Here is a 25902-nt window from a genome sequence, read left to right on the forward strand (position 1 = left end):
ATACTGAGGTCTTCCTCACACCCGTCAGTGCACGGAGGACCAAGCCCATTGGGAGTTAATTACCTCAGCTGCCCATGAGTAACTGAACTACTACTTCGTTCATATTGTAAATATGGGAACTGAGAGGCCGGAGGATGGCTCAGCAGGTAAGAGCACTTGTTGATCTCACAGAGAATCTGAGTTCCCAGCATCTATGTGACGGCTCACGGCCACCTATAACTCCATCTCTAAGGGAATCAGAAGCCCTCATCTGGTCTCCCAGGGGATGATCTCTTTCACACTCACAAATAAAAATTAAGAACCGATGCAATAACACTTTAATGCAGAAACTTGGAGAGAATAAAGAGTTTGCCCTCGGCCGTCCAGTTAATTTCTTTCAAATCTGGAGATACTATATTCCTATCACTGCCTCTTACACACACACACACACACACACACACACACACACACACACACGCAGGTCAGGAACATAGACTTCTGCTTCTTGAGCAAAAGCCCGCCTGAATCTCATCATCATGGTAGACGTGGAGTAAGGTGGCTTTGCAGATTAAGACTGATTTAGCCCCTCTTTGGTTGATAGGTCAATTAGAGCAGTGTCCTCACAGAGTCATGATCACTTTCCAAGCCAGTTTGGGCCAATAAGTGTCCTTTCCGCAGGAAACACGAAGTCTTCTGGTGGTACGTTCTCTGTTCCCCCATCTCATCAGAGACAGCTGGGGACAACGATATAAGCAGAGGAAACAGCCTGTGGATAGCGGGAGAGAGGGGCCAAGAGGGGAGGAGCACTTAGCAGCGGCAGACAAAGGGGAAGAGGGGACAAGGAGACTCTATCCAATTGTCCCAAGCTCTTGTTTTGGTTTTGTGTGCTCTGCACGGAAATGCTTCTTTCTGTTTATGCTTGAGCAAACTGAGCCAGGAGAGGAAAGGTGCTTGGCCAAGGCTGTGCATTTAATGGCAAGGCAAGCTTGCAGCACATGTTCCTGGCTCTCAGCAGTGCTGCTGAGGATGCTCATGTGCCTGAGACAGTGGGGGCAGGAAGAGAGGAAACAGGATGCTCTGTGCCTCAGATTGCACCCAGGCCTGAGCTGGTGGCCCAGGCGTCTATAGCTCCAATCACTCCCTGTTCCAAGAGGCTGTGGGCTCAGCTCAGCAGCAGCCCAATCAATGCCTCATTAACAGGATCCACCTGTGGGCACTTTATTTAATTATCTCAATTGGAATGGAGTCAAGAAACCAGAGTTAATGTCCTTCTACTGTCTGAGAGCTAATTATCACCTGTAGCTTGGCCCCAGGCGCAGCGGAAGGGGTCTTCAGCAGCACTGCTGGCTGAATCCTGAGCACTCTTCATCTGGCTGGGAAAGTGAGTTCAGCACGACAGAGGCACCCACTTCCAGAAATCAGGGCATCATCCCTGAGTCAGAATATTTCCATTTGGAGCATAAAACAGTTCTTGAAGTCCTAGTCCAGAGAGCAAAAGCATGTGCCTGGTATGAACTTTTGCTCAGAGGTAAGTCCCCCTTGGCTGTTAGCACCAGCAGCCACGTGTTCTAAAGGTGGTTTGACCTGAACATCTGTCTGAGAATGAACTGATGCTCAGCGAAGGAATACCTTGGTAGGAGAGTAGGCTATGATTTGAAATGAAACTTGGCTGACATCAAAACTTAGTTGTTTCCCTTGGTCTCCTCTGCCTGGTGGGAGGCAAGTGCTTGATTAGTTTTAGAAAAGCAGCTCACTCTTTTCTGGAGAACACGTGTGAGGTAGGTTGTGTCTATTTCTGTCTAAAAAATAGGCTATCATGACACCAAGAGCAAGGACACAGGAAAAGACATAGGCTTTGGAATCCAAGACACAGGTTTGAGACCCAGGAGATGCTTCAGCTGGGAAAGCATGAAGACCAGAGTTCAGGTCTCTTCAACTGGTGTGAAAAGCTGGGTGTAGTGGTGCTTTCTTAGCACCCCAGTGATGGAAGATGGGAGGAGAAAAACAGGAAGAACCTTATGGCTAGCTTAGTCTACATGGTAAACTTCCAGGCCAACAAGGACCTGTCTCAAAGAAAAAAGAGGAAGATGCCTAAGAGTTAGAATAAAGGCCAGTATGCACAGATGCCCCAACAGCCACATTACCTACAATCACATGGACACACACACACACAGTGTACACAAAATTTAAAAAGTGATTTGATTTCTAGTGTGACCATCCTTAACTGGACAATCTTCTAAAAGTCATTGAAGTTTTTGAGGCTGAGCCCCCACTTCATAGAACATGGACCTCATACTTACCCTGTGTCATGGGGTCTCCCAGAGCTCAAATCGGATAACATAAGACATTGCTGTTTACAGTTACAAATGCCTGGCTCTGGCTGTGACAGGGCACTCTTATTATTGCTCACATTCCAAGACTCACTTGCCTTCTCTAGAGGCTGACAGTCACGTGACTCACAAGTGAGGCTTTCTTTAGCTTATAAAGTGGGGTTCCAGAATCTTAAAGTGAGATTGCAGAAATATAAAATATGCTTAGGAATTCATTCTTCAGTATTACACAGGTCCAGTGTCAAAGGGATAGACAGTCTCTCTCCCTTTCCCTTCAAGTGGGCTGTTGGTTAAAAACTACTCGAAAGAAATCATGGGTTACTTACAAACCTCTGGAGTTGGAATTTAAGTTATTCTTCTCTATTTTTGTCTATTAGAAGAGAAAGGATTTTGTTCTTGTTACATAATAGCAAGGTTGTCATTACTGCCTTATCTCCCAATGTTTGTTCTTTGAGGAAAGCATTTTTGGTGAGGGAAGGAGACAATGGACACAAACAGGTTTGCCCTCTCTGGACCTGTGTGCCGGAGTCCTTTCTGGAACTGCCCCTTGGCATGAGCTCCTGTATGTGTTCTGGTGCAGCAGGGTATGTAGTTTGGCTGGCAGAATGCTTGCCTAGTACGCACCATGCCATGAGTTCTGTCCCCAAGGCTGAGTCTGTCTGTATATGCTGGGAGTGGCACTCCACAACTGTGGTCCCAGAATGGGAAGGCAAAGGAAGAATTTCAAGGTCACCACTCACTACATTGCAAGCTTAACCTGGCTTGGTAAGGTTGATACTCTGTCTCAGTTTTCGGTGGGGATGGTAAAAAGAAGCTACTTGGTATCAACTACTTCAGGTTTATCAAAGACATGTGTGGGTTTAACATAAAAAATCCTGCTCCTGACATAACTGGGTCTGCTGGTCATCCTACCGACATCTCACTTTTCCCATCTGGGTCAGGAGAACTATGTGGGCTTGAATCTTGATTCTAGGGAACAGAACTCTCTTATTTTCCAGTGGCTAAAACGGATTATTTGAAACTGGGTAATATATAAAGACTAAGGCATTTATTTATTACCTGAGGGCCTGATGTGAGTACAGGAGAAGGGGCATGGGCGCTGTCTCCCTTTATAACAACCTGCTCTATTGGTAGCTGACCTGCCCCTTACTGAGGAGCCACTGGCTCACTCTTGAGGGTCTTTTTCCTCGTGACTCAAACATATCCCAAGGACTTAGTGAACTCTTGGGGACACATTTGAACCATGGCAAGCATGGACCTTATCCTTCTCACACATGGGGTGAACCTCTTGGCCACTCTGAGCCTGCGTTTCCTCATATGTTACAGAGGAGAGCAGCCATCCGCCTCGTGTGCCACTATGAAGATCTGGTGAAGATCTGGTGAGAGAGTATGGATATTACTCCCTGCAGAGCGGTCACAGGGGCTCAGAGCATCCCTCATTAGTGATCATCCCCATATAGGAGTCAAGACTCCAGGATGCGTGCCCTAAGACTTAGTTTCATTTCCTCTTCCTTTTGTATATTCTTTTCCTCCTTTGCCTCATGGGCACACCCCCTGTTCTTTAACTCTGTCCTACTGATCCACCCCCTTCCCTGCCAGGACACATGATGCTGTTTCTTCCACTGTACATTATTCATTTCTTGGCAGGCAATGCTGCGCTCATAAGAATTAACATTTGGGTTTTATTTACTGGCTCCCAAAGTGCCAGGATTGCACCGGGGATTTGGTTGTACAAACTCTCTTGATGGGCAATCAATGACAAATTGAAAAGGGAGGAGGGTCCAGATGATCACATAGCAAACTACTTTAAATCCTTGTTTGGAATCTCAGCCCCAACTGATTTAGTGCCCAAAGTGGCGGTAGGAAGGGGCTTGGTCTCCTTGTTCCCTCCCTGACCACCAAATTGAACAGTTAGAACAGTTCCCAACTCTTACACAAGATTAGTCACAGGATATTTCCTTTTAAATGCAATGGAATGTTTTCCTAAATCAGACAAGGCTTTTCCAGTGTTTATGGCTATTTTCCTGGAATTCCTTTTAGCTCTAGGGGGGATTTTAAAATTAAATACATTTCCTTTTGGTGACCCAAGGGCCTAAGCAGAGGGAGATGAGACCTTAGATTCGGGCTAGCAGTAACTTGTCAAACTTATTCCAAGAAGACTCCCCTGTTGGCCAGCATTCTCAAGCACCTGCAGCTTACCATGGTGGCCAGGCCAGGCAGCTCATCCCTGCAGGCTTCCCTTCTGTGACCTGGCCTGCTGTTTACCACAGGAAACAGGGGATGCAAGATGAACATGCTGCAGAATTAGAGTGAGCCCGAGCCACTTGGAAGAGAGGTGGGAGTGTTGTTCCATGGCAGCAGGGCCTCCTCTCTGCCTGAGTCAGGGCTAAAAATGTGGAATTCTTGGCAAAGCACTGTGGCCAGAGGTCGCAGAATTCTTCTGGCAAGGTGGGCTGCATTTCACTTGGTTTCAGGAAGATGAATGGCCGAGAAGAGTGATGGTTAGAAATGATGTGAAGATGGGGTCATGCCAAGGAGATGGGGTCATGCCATGGATATGGGTCATGCCAGAAGCCTGGTCAACTGTCCTGTGTACGAACACACTGTTCTCTAAACTCCTAAAGGGGTGATTTCCCCTTGCTACAACTTTAAGTGAGTTCGGTATTAATTAAGAATTTCTGTCTCTTTCTTTGCCCACCACAAACCCAAAGCAAAACAAGAAGCATGGGTTCTTCTAGAACAAGATTAAATTTGAAATCTAGTTTTAGCAATTAGCCATTCATGCTTGAACAAGTAAGTTAATGTTACTTGTCCTATGTAAGGAAAGAGTTTATTTGGCTTACACTTTAACACTGGAGCACATTGAAGAAAGTCAGGACAGGAACTCAAACAGAGGAGGAACCTAGAGACAAGAGCTGATGCAGAGACAATGCAGGGGTGCTGCTTACTGGCTTGCTCCTCATGGCTTTCTCATTCTGCTTTCTTATTGAACCCAGGATCACCAGCGCAGGGATGGCACCACCCACAGTGGGCTAGATCATTGATAAGAAATTGCTCTCTAGTATTTTGTATAGCCTGATCATACCAAATAATTTTTTAATTGAGGCTCTTTTCTCTGTTGACTCTAGATTGTGTCAAGTTGATATAAGCCTAGCCATCACTGCACCCTATCTCAATCTACTCAGCTGTAGAATGTAAAGAACTATAGGACTCCTCTTGTGTCTTAGTTAGGGTCTCATTGCTGTAAAGAGACACCATGACCAAGACAACTCTTATAAAAGAAAACATTTGATTGGGTTTGGCTTAAAGTTTCAGAGATTCAGTCCATTATCGTAATGGCAGAAAGTATGGCAGGCTGTAGGCATGTAGACATAGTGCTGGAGAAGGAGTTGAGAGTTCTTCATCTTGATCTAAAGGCAGCCAGGAGGAGGTTCTCTTCCACATTGAGCTTGAGCACCAGGAAACCTCAAAGCCCACCTGCATAGTGACACACTTCCTCCAGCAAGGCCACAACTATTTCAACAACATCATACTTCCTAATAGTGCCATGGGCCAAGCATATTCAAACCGCCACACATTATTTTGGGAAGATTGAGTGAATCACATGAACTAATCAGAATGTTTCTAATGCCCCCACAGCATGCTCTGCAAAGGGCTTGCTACTATTAAACATGGCTTTATCCAAAAGTTTGATAGCACAATCAGTCATAAATCTAGTAGAGTCCCATTTACATAAGGGGGTTTCTGAGGCATCTTAGAGGATGTTGGTGGGATGGGCCGAGAGAGACTGCTCTCTTTTGAGAAAGGCCAGTGTTTAAAATGTTTGCTGGTTCTATTTTATTATACAAGTTTTTTAGAATGAGATAGAGAGGAAACAGTAGAAACTCCAGCCAAATGAGCTTAAACACCTAAGATGGCATTCTATTCCTCATTTAGAATAGCTAAAGACAACAAGATTTCGGCTTGATTCTGGACCATCTGTTAGAACAGTGTTTCTCAGCCTTCCTGGTGCTGTGACCCTTTAACACAGTTCCTCCTGTTGTGGTGTCCCCTAAGTATAAAATTAATTTTGTTGCTACTTCATAACTGTAATTTTGCTACTGTTATGAATCATGATGTAAACACCTGTGTTTTCCAATCATCTTAGGCAATCCCCGTGAAAAGGTCATCAGGCCCAAAGGGGTCACAACCCACATACTGAGAACCACTACAGTTTCTTCTCTCCCCTCTGCTGCTCACAGAGTTAGCATCATCTGGGGCAGGTGACATCATGATTGTGGGATGCTGTTGATGACAATCAGAGTGATGGGTGTGATGATTAATTTTGATTGTCAACTTTATTGTGACTATACACACACACACACACACACACACACACACACACACACCTCTGCAATACTATTCTAGAGACTGTGTCTGATACTGCTTGGCTTCCAACACTCACCCTAGCAGAGACCCCTGTCTCTAGTAGATGTGTCTATAGTTGAATCTGATCTAGACTCTTGTCTCAGCAAAGCTGCATGTGTGTGATTCTTCTGTCCAGCCTGTGTGTGTTTTCTGTCTTGGCCAAGCTCAGCTGCCATGAGCTACTGCCTCAGTCACTGGAGAAGAGTGTAGGCTCTATCTGAACAAAGAGTAAAGTCAGAATGGGTCCCACTGGTACAGCTGGACTTTCTTCAACATGAGCAGCTCAAGACTCTGGATCGTTGACAGGGACATAGGTCCCTGTGCTCATGGTGTCACTGTAGTATCCCTTTATATGTGCACAGCTCTTCCTGGCTAGCAGGAAGCACCAGAATTCTGGACTGATTTTCCTCCTCTATTAAAGGCTGAGAAAACTTGGCCTCTGGCTGGAGGCACAAGAATGGAACACTTCACAGCTGTTTGCTGTGGGTTGTGTCCCCTGGAGCACCCTTTAAACACTTTCGGCTGGGCTACACATACATGACCTCTACAGTAAAGCTCTCCACTTGTTCCCAGAGGCAGACTAGGTTGAGAGAAAGTGTGTGGCCACTGATCTTGCAGGCTGGCCACTGGTGAAGCTGCAAAGCTGAAGGCTGGCAGGATGTCCTAGGAACTAAAGGCAATTGCTGACATCTGGAGGCTATATGTTTGTGTTCCAAGTGCTGGTCATCGGCCATGGTTATGGGAGAGAAGAGTCCTTCAGTTGAGGCTGGAGCAGAGACAAAGGCAACTGCACAACTAGTCTCATAGACTCAGAGGACCGATAACCTTATACCTTGAAAGCAGGGTCCTTACCTGGGCAAATGAAACTCTAGGATTGAGATTATGAATGTAATTTAACTCTCTGTGACAGATATTCAAGCTGCTCTCTCTCAACTCTGCTTGTTGTTTTCTCTGATCTCATTCCTCAGCCTTTTTCCTCTATTTCTATGTGTCCAGAAAGAGGGAAAAAAGACCACTTGTCTGAGCCAAGAAATATTTTCTTTTTTATAATTATCTCCTGCCTCGGGCCAACAAGGAGTTGGAAGACTTATAAAAGAGAGATGTTTTGAAGGAGTTAGGGAAGCACCCACATGCAGTCTTTATATGACAGTGAAAAGCAACAGAAAGTATTCTCTTATTTCTCATGTTCAACATAAAGCAGATTCTTAAGACAGAGAGATATGATAACTGAACACACACACACACACACACACACACACAATTGTTTTAGCAAATCCAAGGAGCCAAGTGATCACAATAAATGCGAATGGATCAAAGCCTTCATATTAAAAGATAAAGACTTTCATGTTGAATTTTAAAATACGCCATACTAGCCGTGTGGTCCTTAGAAAAACTATCCCAAATAAAATGACATGTAAGGGTTAAAAAGAAAGCAATGGTTAAATTATATCATCTTCTTCCTGCCACAAGGGAGAATGGGAATAGAGAACAAGGAGAATGGCTACTAGGCCCATCCTCCATGTGCAAGAAATGGTGGTTCAGAAAAAAGTGTGTTGCTTGGATCTATCCTCAAAGTAACTATGAGGGAAAGAATTTGGAAAACTAGGCCCCTGCTGGGTTGCTAAGACAGATTCCACATCATGTTCATTTCAGCCCCTCCAATTTCAGAAAGAATACATAGAAGCCTCTTGGGCATATCATTCTTTCTTCTCTCTGCTTACGAAAGCAAAGATGTTAAATTAAAAACAACTCCAGAGTCTCCCTATGCTTATTAACATTACCACCCCCAGAAAATAGCTTCAGGCTGGCCAGTTCGGAAAAGCTTTCAGTCAAGAGGTCAAGCATGGTTCACAGACCCCCCCCCCTCTGTGTGTGTGTGTGTGTTACTTTTGAGATAAGATCTTACATCTCAACTATCCCAGTAGGTCTTGAACTCACTTTGGAGCTAAGGATAACCTTGAACTCCCAATTCTCTTGCCTCCATATTCCAAGTTCTAGGATTGCAGACATATGTTACAGAAAAAAACAAACCAAAACAAACCAAAACAAACCAAAACAAAACAAACACAAAAACAAAAGGACCTCTGTGAATAGTCCAGTTAAGCTGCTCATTTTGCAACAGAGAAGCTAGCACAAAAGGAAAGTAGTGACATCACCCACATCACCCAAGAGACTGGTGTGCACCCGTGCATACAGGCATCTAGTATACACCTGTTTGTATAGTCAGGTTGTCTAAAGACAGACCTCTGAGGGATTGAGACTTTTAATAACGTGTATGTTATGGCTCTATGAGTTCAAAGAAGGCTCGTAGCTTTTGCATAATATCGAATAGATTCATATCTTCAGTTTAAGAGCCATTCAGTGTTATGATAATTTCAACATTAAATGAGCCGGTGACCTGGGTGCTGCAAGTTCGTGGTTCTTCAGACTCTCATGGAGCTGAACTGTTTCTGTGGTGAGCAAAAGTAAGCACAGATCTCAGTCCTATTAGGACAAAAGATGGCACTGTGAAGACAGGGCTGAGGAGGAGAGAGCCATGGGTAGAAAAGAGCTCCCATGTTAGCTCTAAAGCTTTACTGGACAAACTGTATTTTTAGATATAGACTTTGGCTTTTATTTGTGTTCCACAGGGACCATTGCCACGTCTACACATTTATAGACCAAGGGTCACAAGACAAAGAAAGAGAGGGGGAAGCTGATTGAAGAAATTGATGAGGATTAAGTACAGATGGATACACCCTGGACCTACTGTCAGTCTCCATTGGCCTTCAGAGTGAACTTATGGGTCCCAATAATGCCATTTCACACCTACCCCTCTATAACAAATGGTGTGATTTAAAGTATGACCTCACAGGGGAGAGGCTACATGGTAGAGAGTTTGGTACAGGTTGAACTCTAGAGAACTCCAGAAGGTCAACTGGAGAGGCATGGTATTCCAAGAAAGTTCTCTAGCATTATAGCCATGGTGGGTGGTACAGAGACACAAGGTGGAGAGCCATGTCTCCATGCTCAGACCGTAGAGCCATTTACTGTGCTTTTCATTTCCTTCCAAGCCCTAGGTCTTAGTTTATTAGTTTTGAGGATGAGGCATGGGTACTAAACTCCCTGTCCTCCCAGTGTAGACTTTTTGTGATGAGCAACCCCAGAGATGTTGAGACTTATTGTTAAATCTGTTGTATTTACATTATTACATGGTAACAGCTGAACTTATGTCCTGTTTCTACCACTTCCCAGCCTCTGCAACCTCAGGAAGATACCTGAGCCTCTCTGCTTCATGTTTGAAGTGAGAACAATAGCTACATCTGTATTATAGTCTTGTTGTAAGAATTAAGTAGAAAAAAATTGCTGAAATATAATTTGCTTTTTAAAGTATACCTAGCTTTTTCACTTAATTATGAATTAACAGCTGTCACTATCATGGCTATTCCTGTATGAATCCTGGATTGAGAGTCAGTGTGGTAGTTTGAAAGGGAATGACCCTCATAGGTTCATATATTTGAATGATTGATTGTAGTGTGCAGCTTTTGCTATCCTGCCTTAAGTACCCAAGTTTCCTCAGATCCGAGGGTGAAACACACACACACACACACACACACACACACACACACACACACACACACTAATTTCAATCTGTGTTATAGCTCAGTTTTTGGTTATTTCTAATCTTCTGCCTGGGGAAATGGCCTATGGCCACTCTGCCCAAGATCTCAAATGACTAGTCACCTTTTTTTTTTCTCTCTAAAACATGGCAAAAAGAAATCCTCCTCTCTCTCTCCTGTATCTGCAGGGACCTGAAGTCCCACCTATCCTGCCCAGCTCATGGGTCACTAGCATGTTTATTGATGATCAAGAACCAATTGGGGAGCAGGACCTTAGCACCAGAACCCACCCTACAATTGGTCTCCAGTTAGTGAAACAATTTGGGAAGGCTTAGGAGGTGTGCCTTTGATGCAGAAGGTATGTCACCGGGAAGTTTCAAAAGCCTAAAACATTCTCGGTGTACTTTTTGTTTCTCTGTCTCATTGTTGTGGCTAAGGAAGTAATGTCTAAGCTACTGCTCCAATGCTATGCCTGCCTCCTGTTGCTATGCTCATTGACATGACGGTCACACACTCTAACCCTCTGGAACTGTGAACCTCAGTAAACTCTTCCTTCTAAAAGTTACCTTGTCATAGTGTCTCTTTACAGCAGTAGAAAAGTAACTAAGGCAATCAGAATGCCTAAGTTCCAAACCCATTTCTTCAGGTAGTGTTCTTTCTAGATTTAAAGCACCTTACATGTCAGTTTTCCCATCTGTGAACTAGGAGTTCTACATCTTAGGAGAAAGTCATGTTGCTCAAATGAGATCAGAATCCTTAAAGAATTTTAGATAGCATCAACTCTAAAATTATAGTTATCAACACCTCCCATGTGAACAGGCAGCTACTACATGCAACACCAGCTACTCTACATGTACCAGCTACTCTAACTATAACAGCAACTTTACCTTCACCAGCTACTTTACCTGCACCAGCTACTTTACCTGTACATAGTTCTTCCTATGTGTTCCAGCTCAGCACTCTTTCTGAGGCTCTAAGATACCCCACTTTGGCTCTGACCTGGAATCTAGGGCTCTTGTTACTGTGGCTACAGCCCACCACAACTTTTAAGACTTAAGAGAAGACAAAGATCATCCTGTCTTCCAGGTCTTACAGAACTTCATTGCCTGTATAAACATCACCATAGAAGTCTTCATATTGATCCCCAAAGTGGACCTTTGAGTAAAGTTCAAAAAGAACTTGAAAAAAAAAACTGCCTCTAAGATATGCTGTGCTACAGCTGCTGTTGAGACTCTGCTGTGGTCATCTTACTGAACAGAGGAACACGGAACACCAAGGGAGTCCTCGAGCACCCATACCAAAACGAAAGCAGCAGAGGCCATGCTGACAGCCATAATGCTGGAGTTTTTCTGAGAGTTGGGCTCTGTGCTGAGGGAGGGTCCCACATGTTCACGTTCTTCTCCACAAACTCTGGAGGGAGGAACTACAGTGCACACTTTATAAGCCTGACTCTCAGCCCAATCTGGCTTCCTTACCACTTGGCAGGGACCGAGGACTATGTTAGAAGGAGGAAGTAACCTGATGTGTGCCTGGCCTTGTCTTCTCTAGGAGCAAGAGGAGTCAAAGCTGAGCTGGTCACCCTGGCACTGTGGCATCATGTAGCTCCTCGGTGCCACATCCAATATGGAAGTTCATTACCACCACTTGTCGCTGTCACATCCAGCAGAGCATGTGGAACACATCATAGTAAACCATTCAGGGCATGTGAGCATCACTGACGGGCTGGTTCCGTCAGTAACTGTGAATATTCTTCTTCTTAGTCCCTTTCCTTCCTTTTCCTCTGACAAGTAGCTCATCTACTGTTGAACATTAATTTTTGTCGTATGTCCTTATGCCCAGATTCTTCTTTATAGACCTTAATTTCAGTTTTCTATTACTAGCATATATCCATTGTGCATACTAATGGCTTTCAGTGGCATTTTAGTGAATGTATACATTGTATTTTGATCCTTGTCACTCTTGTTCACTCTTGTCCTCTCCTATGGCTCTTTGTCTTCCCAACTGGTCCTCTCTCTATGGGCAATTTGTTTGTGGCATGAGTGTATGCCTCTGTGTGCTGCTTGCTGTATGAGTGTGCACATGTGTGTGCCCATGTGACAGTGTGTGGGTGTGTGTTTGTGTTTGAGGGGGTGCTCAGTGTTGCTAACATGAGAAAAGGTGAAGGGTTATTTAGAGGAACCACTTACCAGTGGTGATAACACTGAATGAAATGCCTCCTTTGGTCTGGAGAGATGGCTCAGCCATTAAAGATTAGGCTCACACCCAAAACTGTAACAAGTGCCCCCCCCCTCCCAACAAGGGTCTTTTGTGAGTATACACCATCATGTCTTAGTTCATTCCTCGTCTTTGTCTTTTTTTTCAATGCAAGGTCAGGTTTTTAAGATACAGATGTTTGGGCATCTGTGCCTGTACACACACAGTCCACTGTATGCCAACGGCTGAGGAGTTTGAGGAAGAATGAACTCAAACAAGACAAAGAATGTACAGGCAGAAACCCTGAGAGAATAAGAGGACTGTCCCCCTAGTGAGCAACAGTGCCTTCCTCTCTGACCTACACAGTGATGGAGAAAGGCATCAATCAACAATGTCAGCTAGACAGGGGGAGGGGATGAAAGTCACAGGATTGTAGGTCATGACAGAGTCACAGCTGCTCTGGAAAACCTACACCTTCTAGGATGTCTATGTGACCGGACTCACATACCAGCACCAACTGCACTTCCAGCCTCAGTAGCAGGAAACCCGAGAGCATGGGGATACAGTATACTGCCTCATGTAATCACAGGGGCATTTGCCATGGGTCATTGGCACACAGGCTTGGGCTACAGGGCCACCAAGGATGGAGTGGGGAAACTGGCCATCGATCTGGCCTTCTGGCTGCTTGTTCTCTGTGCCCTTTCTCCAGCTGCACCAGACCAGAGAACAGGTTGGGCTGACTTTCGAGTTAATCAAAACCAGTTTCACCGTTTTTTAAATTGAAGTTTCACAGGTCATCAGCCTACCCAATGGCCCACTGTTCTTAGTGGGGGAGGGAATAATTGGAATCACATGATGCAGTTTGATTAGAAAAGTGAATGTGGTTTGGAGCAAAAAGGCCTGGAATCCTGTCCTTGGTGACTGATTTGACCTCCTATTCCCTTAGCCTAAACCCTCTGGAGATGAAACTGCCTCATGGCTGGGGGGAATTATCTTAATTTAAGAGGCAAGGGGTCACTTATCTCCCCAGAGGCCAACAATGTTCATCCCGGTGAACAGTTGGACTTGAAAAATCTCAGCCGATCAATAGGGCATTTCCCATCCTTTGACAGATGGTAACCCTAGACACCAAAGACACCAGTTAGTTGCTGAGACTGAACTGTGGGCACAGTGGTAGATGAGACAGAACTTTAGCCAACCACTAAAGGTCGAAGTTCGCTGAGGAAGCCTAGCTCAAACAGGCTAACAGCACTAGCAATACACACATCAGACAAAGGGAGAGTCTGTGCACACAGCTCTTCATCAGGGTTGTTTAAAGAAAATAAACTCATCCTCCTGTCCAGTTGAAGCTTTGCATGCTTGGGCTACTGTCTCCCTGTCCTCCAGCTCCTCAGCCCCCAGTAGCTGCCATTGTAGTTGCTTCAGTTCGTTGAGGGGAGGGCTCCTGTGAGTCAGAGAGCACCCGGAGTGCCTGTGTCTGGCTGATTCCATTTAGCATGAAGGTCTTTGACTCCATCCATGTTGTCATATCCCATTTTAAAACATTTGCCCTCAAGACTGGAAGCCCATGTGTCAGAGAGTTGTCTACCCTCCCCAGTCACAGGCAGCCCTGTCCCCGAGAGCCAAGTTAGAGCCAGCCCAAGACAAATGTTTCTGTAAGCGTCCCCTAGTCCAGAACTCAGAGTGGGGAGCTGGTGAGTGGCCGGGGAATTGCCTCCAGCTGCCTGAGTTGTCCTGATAACCTATTTTGACTCCCCCATAAGCCATGCAGCTATGTTGAATGCAAACCAATAATTACCTCTAACAACGTAGACCATAAAGGCCATGCGTGTCGGAGCCAGGAGTGGCTTAAACCAGATGTGCATGTAAAATAGAGTTGCTAAAATACTGAATGGCCCGCTTTTTAATACCTCTTGTTAAACATGCTTTGCCAAGACCCCCAGCTATCTATCTGTTGCTCCTTTATTTTTCTTTTTTTGGCTTAGTGGGGTGATCTACCTTTCCCCCATAGACCTCTCCTGCAAATTGCTTTTCAATAATCCCCACACAACCTGCTGGCTGCCGTATTCTACATAACAATGCAACTCCCAAACACATCACCTGCAATTATAACTCTGGCTTTGATGTAAGACCAATTTAAAGATAGAGAATCTTGGTCTAATTAAGGCAGCTCAAGCTCAGACTGATAAGGGCCACCTTCATTACAGCTCAAGTGAGCTGCAAGCAACCTGAAAGAGTCGGGAATCAGTTGGGAATACAGTCAAAGCATTTCAAAGCACCGCCCGTTGTAAAACAGTATTCTGGGCTCCGTGTCTATGTCCACAGACCTGCCAACAGAAATCTCACTTTCTTCATAGTCTGCCTTGAGAGAAAAAAGTCTCAAATTCTGTAAGCAACAGAGACAGAGATGTCCTGTATGGGAGGAGGATGGTATTGGGTCTATCTGATGTTGTCATCTCTTCTTACAGGTCTCTAGAGGCTTCCTATTGTTCTGGCCACAGCCCTTGGGGCCCTGTGGATCCCAGGTCCAATCAGCAGGTTTGGCCATATCTAGCTGTCTCTTTGTCCCCATGACTAGGTCTAACACCATACAGAATTATCCCCAACTCACATGGTCCGCATAGTTGCCATCCCTCTGCAAGGCTGTCTGTTCTTTTCAGACCCAATGTCAGTCCTCAGAGCAACAAGCCCCCCTTTCTACATTCAGCAGCCGTGGGCCTCTCCCATGTCATCCTGTTTCTTCCTTCATACAGTCTCTTCTGTCCCTCTTTGAGCTTTGGAGTGTCCTCCTTCGACTCAGTAAAATATCCAATGAGCTCTCAATAAAGAAATTGCAGAAGGTAAATAGCAGGCCCAACCCCTTGTGCAAGGCTTCTTTGAGTATAGTGTAAGCATCATGGGGAGGGGACTTAGACACCCCTTAGCACGCTGAGACTTTCAATATTATGGACTGTGTACTCAGCCTCTTCTTGAACATTCTGCTGACATCCTGCCTGGTTGGCCTTGGGAGCCTATGCCTTACCACGTTGCCTTAAACCATCTGAAAAGATGGTGATGCATACTTCTCTGAAGGAAACAACACAAGCGACCTTCCTAAGACCAACCTTCCTCAAGAGCGATCAGAGTACAGACTCAGCATCTTGGCTTTTGGCTTCTGCCACCTAAAGAGTCAGAGTAACAACACAGAGTAAGATGCTACTGATAACCTCTGACCTTGAGTATAAATCACATTCCACTCCCTAAAGTGACTGCTTTGACAAAGCCAATGGGACACCGTTCACAGTCAGGAGGCAGCTGGGTGCCCTTCCTTACCAGCTCCACATGCACATATAATCGTTGCTTAGTGTTAGCCTTGATGGCTGCAGAACTGGCCCTGTTAGAGCAGAGCTGACCAGGTGCCAGAGTTGTCTGGGCGAGCCCTTGGCCAGGAACCCTCAGCACACCATAATAGGAGCTTCTACCCACTGTGGCTGCCCCTGTGGTTCACTGCGTAAACGATTTCATTATGGCAGCCTCAACAATTGGTTTAAGAATCACTAGGATTAAGGCGTGCAGTTTTAGTCCCCTTTGACACCTAGGTATCTGTAGATGGTCCTCCCTGCATCAGAAAACTCATTTTGACATGACAGAAGGTTACAGTAGGAAACCCAGCGTGGGATTGTAAGTCACACGTGTTAGGACAGAGGGTCTGGTGGACTGTGATAGGCAGGGGAGAGGGGCCCATTGTCTGTACCCAGGGGGAATGATGAGGACGCAGAAGCAAGGCAGGCCCTGCCTGCATTCATCCTTAGTATTCATCGGGGTGCTGGAAACCAGTTTCTCCCTGGCCATCTGCTTTGCCTTCCTCATGGTGAGAGCTGGGAGTGAGGGCAGACAGCAGGGGAGAAGGGAACTGGAGAGCTAGAAAATCAATGACAGCCATGGAAACTTATCTCAAAATTTCTCCATCTTAAATCCTCCAAGGTGCCTCTGAGGCTAACCCAACTGAGTGTAGGTGAAGTTTAGCCACTAGCTAGCAACTAAGGCAAAAATGAACAAATAAATACATAAATACATAAATAAATAAACAACCAACAATAAAAACAACAACAACAACAACAAATCCACAACCCAGAGCCTGGCCTGAAAAAAATTTTGTTTTTCTCAAGAATTGGTTCAATCCGATCAAAATGGTTGATTCTCTTTCCCCAGAGGGCTACAGGTAGTATCCAGTGTCTGGTGTGTTTCAGGAAGTTCCTCCTGGCTGTTCTTTACATTTTTCCCTTCTGAAAATAAAAGAGCTGCCAAACTGTGGTTTCCGCTTTTAAGTAGCAATTAGAAGACTGGGGGAAAGCCATCCAGGGTCTTACTACATACTTCTTTCTCTAGATCAAGAAAGAAAGTTCTGGAACCGCTTAGTCCTTTGCAAGCTTAACAGGTTAACAGTGTTTCCAAGGCTCACAGGAATCTGAACCTAAAATGGTGGAGAGAAAGTGGCCCTTGCTTATTTCAATGATTTTTGAAGAGGAAAATGTGATTCGTAATAGTTTTGAAAGTGGAAAAAAAAATCTAATAAGAAGCAAAGATTCAACCACTCACATTGAATTCTCTAATAGCTCTTAACTATATCTGAAAGTTTATTGCCATACCTCTGGATAAATTTGTGTAACTGAGTGATAAGGTGGATAGATGAACTTAGATATTGGGCTCTGTGTTGACACCGGTGAGGGATTAGAGCTTCCCTACAAAGATCACCAAGAGACAACCACGTGTATGGCAAAACCTGCCTGCTCTCAATGTTAAGAGACATCTGCAGAGCGCACTTTTCTGACCAAGGCAGATGTGGATCCTGGTCTACAACTGCCCGACTCCTGGTAGGCTGTTCAAGGCAGGATGACTGTTGAGGACCCCTGCCTTGCAGTCTCATGGTCCCCACCAGAATCCTGGGGACAGGGCAGAGAAATGTCAGCAGATTAGTGACACTGTCTTCTGTGCACTGTGGACTTTCTTCAGGATTCCTAATGCATTCTCAACAGAGATCAATGATGCACTCTTCAGGGGAAGCTGTGGGCAGAGCACGTTTAAGAAGGCAGGATCCCTTCTTCATGCTGTGGGAAGGTTAGGTGTGATGATTTATAGTGTTGTTATGCATGTGAATGGCTTGTGTGTGACCACAGCATTACTTGATGTCTCCCGAGCTGGTGTCTCATTTCTTGTGGTTGCTGGGAATCCCTGCTATTTCCTGGCTTGCAGTCAACACCTGCGTTATCTTCGTTATGTGACTGTCTGTGTCCCAATGTTTCCCTTCCTACAGGAACAGTAGTCACTGGGACGGTAGGACCATCACATGGTATGAGCCTATTGCCAATCTACAAAGACCTGTGCTCAAATAAGGCCACATTAAAGGTGGTTGGGGACACTATTCAGCCCAGGGCTTAGATTACACCTTTTCCCGATTGCCCTTGTACTAGCTGGTTCTGTGTCAACTTGACACAAGCTGGAGTTATCACAGAGAAAGGAGCCTCAGTTGAGGAAATGCCTCCATGAGATCCAGCTGTAAGGCATTTTCTCAACTAGTGATCAATGGGGAGGGCCCAGCCCATTGTGGGTGGAGCCATCCCTGGCCCCGCCCATTGTGGGTGGTGCCATCCCTGGCCCAGCCCATTGTGGGTGGAGCCATCCCTGGGCTGGTAGACCTGGGTTCTATAAGAAAGCAGGCTGAGCAAGTCAGGAGAAGCAAGCCAGTAAGTAACATCCCTCCATGGCCTCTGCATCAGCTCCTGCTTCCTGACCTGCTTGAGTTCCAGTCCTGATTTTCTTTGGTGATGAACAGCGATGTGGAAGTGTAAGCTGAATAAATCCTTTCCTCCCCAACTTGCTTCTTGATCATGTTGTTTGTGCAGGAATAGAAACCCTGACTAAGACAGCCCTGAATTCTGGATTCTGAAGTAGAACTTGGCATCCATATTGGCTTTGAGGCATCAGGAAGTTAAGTTAAGCACACACTCATTGTCTTGTCAGCCTAGGGTAGACTAATACTGCCTCTTCAGATATTTGGAGAGTTTGTGTTCAACACACATGCATAGAAGGCAATTTTGAACAAAAATCCCCATCACCTCCCTTCTCTAAAATCTTCACTGAACCTTTCTTGAACACATGATGAAAGGGGCTAAGAGCTGGTGTGAGCACACAATTGTGACAGAAGAGGTGTCCCTGTCACTGAGCACTCTGCTCCAAGGACTGGTCCTTGTACTTGTCCTGGAACCTTGAACATATGCTGCTTTACCCTATGAGCCTGGGGAGGGGGGATGAACTAGAGCTTGTCTCCTAGGGCCACAGTGGCAACCACAGTAGATCTGATATCACTCTGCCTAGAATTCCATAGGGGCTGGATGGTGTTCAGTGATAGCATTGGAACCCCTCTGCACATCAGGCAGAACACTGGTAGAGAAGGCTGGATCTGGAGACTACCCAGCTGGCCCAGTGTAAGTGGCTGGGGGAGAACAGGTTTGAAGAGGGAAAGTACTTTGCTTAAAGACCCAAATCCACCCAGAGCTACAGCATGGTGCCCAGTCACTGAGCGCTCATCTTGAATTTCCACAGTCCTGGCACGGAGACCTGTGTTTAAGAGAAGCAGAGGTCATTAAAATGTGCAGAAATAAAGCTCCATAGACCTCTTGGTGAGAGGTGTGGGTGAAGCACATCCTGTCTGGGCTCTGGTTTCATTCCTCAGGGCATTCACCCTCCTGCAGAGCCTCTCTCTCTCTCTCCAACAGATTTCACAGCTGACCCTGACCTTGAACAGCATTTCCTCATCTCAGCCTTCAGAGGAAGAAAGGATCAAACACCTCACTTTTGGGATTCCTGAACTATTGTCGAGAGAATAACAGACCCAAAAAATGTAATTTCTCAAGAAACATTTGGGTCCTGAAAATACACCTGTGTCAAGAGGCTGAACAATTTCAAAGTCGTTCGAGCTGTTCTGGAAAGGATTTCTGCGGCTGTTGTTGCGGGCTGTACCCAACAGAAGGGGTTGCTTTAAATGTTCGTATTAGGCCAGCCCGTGATCACAGCTCTGGTTTGCTCAGATGTCTTTGACCCAAACCATTATCAGAATGAATGTTGTTCTCAATTACAACTATTTGCTGGGTGCTTGCCTGGAGCCCTGTGTTGTGCTATACTATGTGTGTCATCTCATCTTGTTCTTACATATATGTGACCCTTACATTCCATCCTCTGCCATAAAGAAAGAACAGGAGATAGTAGCACCTTACAAATTGAGAACTGGGGACCAGGGAGGCTGAGACACTGGCCTGAATGAACACAGACACAGAGGGTTTTGAACTGGTATTTGATCCGTCAAGGTCTGTCCACCAGTGTGAGACAGACAAACAGCTGTGGCCAATTTTCTGCTCTTATTTGAGAGTGAAGGTTTCTACTGAGTGACATTTATGTGCCTTTGGAGAGACTGAGGGGACACTTTTCACCTTTTCCTACCATGTGGGGATAGAGAAATCAGAGAAGCGCAATGAGGAAGATGCAGATGTCGAAGTGAATTCACCTCAAGTTCAAGGATGGAGTTCAGCATGGCGACAAAGGAGTCAGGCTCAGGAACAAGGCTCCTTGAATCTAGACCACGACTGCCTATTAAGTGTTAAGGGTTGACTGTACCCTGCAAAGGCACATGGGAGACCCCCAGTCCCACCACTGTGGAGGTGGCCTTTGTTGGAAATAAAATCATTACATACATAATCCACTTAAGGTGAGGTCACTACTGGGATGACTTAACACAATCAACAGCCTATGGGAAGTAGAAGAGGAGGAGGCAGAAGAGAGACAGGATACTGAGGGCAGAGCCTGGAGGTACTCTGCTGCCAGTGCAGATTCCTAGGGATTTCCAGTAACCCCAGAAACCAGGACAGCGGTGAGCAACCAACCAACGCTGCAAAGACCATGAGCACTTACCCCACTCCATCAGACCTCGGGTTTCCATCTAGTCCCAGAACTGTAAGAGAATAGATTCTTGTTGCTTTTGGTCGCCCCATTGTCTGTCTGTCTGTCTGTCTGTCTGTCTGTCTGTCTGCCTGCCTGCCTGCCTGCCTGCCTCTCCCTCCCTCTTTCTCCCTCTTTCTCTCTTTCTATTTTTTAGGAGGGGGGATATTTAAGACAAGGTTTCTCTGTGTAGTTATGTCCTGGAACTCACTCCGTAGAACAGGTTGGCCTTGAACTGAGACACTCACCTGCCTCTGTCTGCTGAGTGCTGGGATTAAAGGCATGTGTCACCAGGACTAGCTCCATCAGTCACTCTTAATGACATAGGAATCATGCTTGTTTTATCTGGCAATACTCAAAAGCCTTGCATGATTGGTCAAAGAATAAATAATTCATGGCAGTGCTGAGCAGATGCCTGGCACACAGTGGGTGCTCATGGATGATCCACACATCCTGCTTCTGCATTTGTCACATATAGGGACTACAACTTTAATTTGGTTCTCAGCCAGGTTATGCCTTCAAAAACAAAACAAAACAAACAAGCAAACCAAAACGACAAAAAAAAAAAAAAATCAAACAACAGCAAAACCAGTTAAGAAATACTGAACTGGGCTTTCCACCTCACTTGACTGCACTAAAGAAGAGGTGTAGCCTACCCAGCCTGAGGCACCCACCCCTCCCCTATCTCCCTCACTCTGTGGCTGCCTGCTACTCCCTGATCTGAGTCAGGAGGGAAGGTGCTAGAATTCTCTGTAATCCTCCTTCAAGCTGGGACAGTTCAAGGTAATCATGATACAGACATGACTCACTATCTAGGTATAAATATTCATAAGGTGAGAAAGCTCATCTCTGCTAAATATAAAGAATAGGTCATTTTACTCTCTCCTACTGAGGTTATTCTGCAGACCTTCCTTACAGTGGGTGCCCCAAAAGACTGAACACTCAGACGTCTGGCCAAGTTGGTAGGCAGAGCTTAGAAATCCCAGAACCACAGGATCTTGGGGATATGGGCTCAACAGCACTCAGCTCCAGAGAAGTGCTCATTTGGAGAATCAGAGTGAAATGCAATCATTCCAGTTTTTTATACTATGGTGGGAAATTGTTACCATTCACCAGATTGTAGTTCTTGGTAAGCCTTGGCATTCTCTATGGTCAGCCCCAGCCACACAGCAGGTAGATGACCCTATGAATGCGTAGTACTTGATGCTATGAGAACAGGTTCTATGCCAACATTTCCTTTGTGGCCTCTGCTGCTGGAGTAGCCAGCCCAGGTCAGTATTCAGATCCACACTTCTACTCAGCCAAGCCCCTCAAAGCAAAATACCTTTTCTACTGCCATGCAACATCTGTTTCCTTGACATGGCTGAGCACAAACTCCCCCAGGCCATCCAGAGAAGCCTAGGGAGCAAGTCCCACACAGGCAAACTCAACAGGCTATGAGCTTGAAATCCCCAGAAGAGTGGCTTGTCCTGGACAGGACTCGTACTGACAGAAATCAGAAATGCTGTCTCCCTGTGACAAAGTGTGTGTGCGCAACAAGGGCTGCCACTTGCTCATTGCTTGGTGCCAATGATTGATTTGGTTCCTAAGCTGGTTCAATCCTTTTGACTGATGATGATTGGCTTGTTGATACAGCCAAACATAAAATTTTAGAAAGGTCACCTTCTCATGAAAATTAACTTCTCTTTCCAGCAATGAGGACCAATGACTGAAGCTGCCAGGTGGGTACATCTGCTCACAGCACATACTCATGCACAGATCAGAACAGATCAGAATGAAGACATCGTCTAATTTAAAATGTGTGTGTGTGTGTGTGTGTGTGTGAGAGAGAGAGAGAGAGAGAGAGAGAGAGAGAGAGAGAGAGAGAGAGAGAGAGAGTGAGTTTATGTGCACCACATACATGCATGCTGTGCCTTTGAGTAGCAGAAGAGGGTCTCAGAACTCTAGGAACTAGAGTAGGAACTAGAGTTACAAGTAGTTTGAGCTGCCTGGTGCGGGTTGTAAGACTCAAATCTGGGATTTCTACAAGAGTGGAAAGTACTTAATCACTGAGCCATCATTAAATTATTAAAGTACTGTCAATCGTTTGTCTGCTTGCTTCTGAGGAGGAAATGGCTATGTCTGCATGCATGCCTCTCCTTCTGCATGCATGTCTCTCCTTCTGCATGCATGCCTCTCCTTCTGCATGCATGTCTCTCCTTCTGCATGCATGTCTCTCCTTCTGCATTCATGCCTCTCCTTCTGCATGCATGCCTCTCCTTCTGCATGCATGTCTCTCCTTCTGCATGCATGTCTCTCCTTCTGCATTCATGCCTCTCCTTCTGCATGCATGCCTCTCCTTCTGCATGCATGTCTCTCCTTCTGCATGCATGCCTCTCCTTCTGCATGCATGTCTCTCCTTCTGCATGCATGCCTCTCCTTCTGCATGCATGTCTCTCCTTCTGCATGCATGCCTCTCCTTCTGCATGCATGCCTCTCCATGGCTATGTCGCATGCATGCTTCTTCTTGTCTTCTCTTCTTGCCCTCCAAATGCTAATTTGGGCTCAGTCTTGGTCAGCCTAGTGATTAGATCCTGATAGTTTGGGATACTTCTCTCAGAAAAGAGACTGGGGAAAGAAAGGATTGAAATCTCTGTCCCAAACAGTAGCAAGGAAATTCTAAGTTCATCTTAGGTTTTGATAACTGAATTCCCAAGGTTGGATAATTTACAAACCAAGGGTTGTTTTCTTGTGGTACTGAATACTAGGTCTGAGGTGGAGTGATTGCTTCTGATGGGGGCTTTCCTGTGGTGTCATAACACAGCAGAAATTCCCCAGTGAACAGGGTGCAAAGCTCAGGCTTCCTTCCCTGCTTCTGTAAGGCATGGATTCATCTAATCTAAGTTTAATCCACAGGCTCCATCTCTGAAAGTTCCCAACATCCAAATTTGGGATTATATTTATATTCATAAACTTTCAGGGGACACACTAAAAACACAGCAGTCACCAACTCTGGGAATTTCACTAGCATTCTTCTGATGAACACTCAAAAATATTTAAAGCCAAAAACAGCCTTGACAACAACCCTAGTGGGCCCTAACATGGTTCCATTTCCCAATTCCATAAATACGATCAAGTCAGCAGTTCTGTGTACGAGTTCCTGACTACCCAGAACCCACAAGAGAACACAACGCTTCTAACACAATAAAATCATGCTGAATATCAATCACCCTCAAATGTGATCAATCACCGTTCCTAGCTGTGCTATGGCTGTTTGGATCTGGTCCTGTCTAGAAAAAGGTGTCACAGTCATTCTCCCTCCAGCTCCATAGCCTGCTTTCCAAATGTGTCACCTAGATATATATCGGAGCATCACACAGGGCAGGCTTGATACCGTTGGTTTTTCTGATTATCCCCAGAACTTGATGTGACGACGTGTAGAGAATACTGTAAATACTTACAGAGGGCTCTGACTGGAGAGTTAAGTTTGGGCTTCACTCGGTTCATCCACATCTCCCACAGGCGAGGCCGACTCTGCCACACACAAACTGCAGGAGAGCCCCACAGGGACAGGAGAGGACTGTGGCTCCAAGCTGGGACAACTGCTCCGAGAAGGTGCAGCATTGCAGAGGTGCCCTGAGCTTGGAATGTCTATAATGGAAGCACCTTTAATTATTCATCAACATGAGGGTTTAACACTATTTATAGTATTAAAGTTAATCATTTATTTAGTACAGTTTCTCCGAAAGAGCGAGAGCTAACCTTTACCACGCTCATTAAGCAGTGACTCGTAATAATTAGCTCGTGTTCCTCTTCTGTCTCTCGGTTAGACCGAGGCTCTCCCAAGGCCAGGGCTGGTATCTGGTTGGCTGTTTTATCCTGTGCTTAGAGCAGCCCTTTACGTAGTAGGTGTTTACTGAATATGTATGGGTTGAACATATCAGTTTAAACCTTCCATTTCATGCTCAAAGATGCACAGACAAGACAGTATTTTGAGATTTAAACTCAGCTAGGTTCCGTTCCCAAGTGTAGGCTATCTTCTACGTCCAACAATGACAGACTCTGAATGAAGCCTTCTAGAGACCTGTTCATGGGGATTTGGTAACCCCTTTCACCACTAACCCAGCTGTGAGACTTACACAGCACTGACTTAACCCATCGATTGAAAAGTCTCCACGCAAGCTCTTTGGATTCCCTAATCATCCATGCTCAGGGACTATGAAACCCATGAAATTGTATGCACAGAAATGCACAGCCCAAGTGTATACTCACATCTGGTGAGAGATAGGTTTATCCAGACTCCCTAAGGATTACATAATAAAAAGAGTTAAGAGCCCATCTCTGAGTCTTTTAAACTTGGGATAGTGGTGGGAGAGATTAAATTAGGCATGCTTTGCATGTAAATCAAGGATGTTTCACCATGGTCACCCCTTCTGCCCACACTCATCTGGGGGCCCCTTTATTAGACCCTCTTCTCATCTCTGTCCCAGGCTTTCAAACCAAACGGCTCCATTGGCTAGGACTCAGACCTGCCAGTTGGCTCATAAACAGGGTCCATTCCAACCCTACAGTCAAGTCCTTTTCCTTTCCATCTTCTATCAAGAGTAGTAAAGTGATGTGCAAACTTCTCTGTTCTATCCCAAACCAATGCTCATTCCTATGCACACTGGCTTGTAGGACTAGCTTGGGGGAATGTCTGAGAATGGGAAAGAAAGTGTCTACAAAGGGCTGTGGAGGTGGTAAGTGTGGTTCTGTGGTCCTGATGTGTACAGAGAAAAACGTGTGAGTAGATGCTGGTGCCATAGCCAAGCACCCAGCCCGGAAGAGGCAGAATAGACCACTGTGTGTTAGCGCACGTTCAGTGAACTGTTCTGTATCCTCAACCTTCTGCTTGTCGGTCAACTGTCAAATTTTTCTATTCTAGACTCACTGAAAATACAATTGTGGTTGGATGTGACCTCGTGTTTGTGATCTTAGCACTGAGGAGACAGAGGCAGGAGGGCTGCAAGGCTAGCCTGAGTGGTGTAGTAAGACCCTGTTTCAGCAAACACATGGAAGCAAAAGATAGATGGAAGGAAATGGAAAGGAGAAGAGATGGAGGGGATTACTAGATGTGGTAAAACGAGGTATCCGTGTTGTGTTTTCACTGACATTTTATGTATGTTGTCAATACAGTGAGCCCAGAAAGAGCAGCCACTTATAAGAGGACAAAGTTTGGTTTTTGCAAGTTCTGCTTTCTCATTGCCAACATGACAGGATTAAATTATAGTGCACAGACAGTCAAATCCAGTGTAACTCTGTGGCCCGGTTTACTTCTCAATCGGAACTGCATAGGCAACTCGCCTAGGACCCTGTTTAGCACACATTCCAGCTCAAGGATTCTGGGTGGGGCTTGAGATTTCAAAGTTCTGGGAGACTCCAGGGAATGAAATGCTGTTAGTCTA

The sequence above is a fragment of the Micromys minutus genome (assembly GCF_963924665.1).
Source record: "Micromys minutus genome assembly, chromosome: 2".
NCBI classification, from domain to species: domain Eukaryota; kingdom Metazoa; phylum Chordata; class Mammalia; order Rodentia; family Muridae; genus Micromys; species Micromys minutus.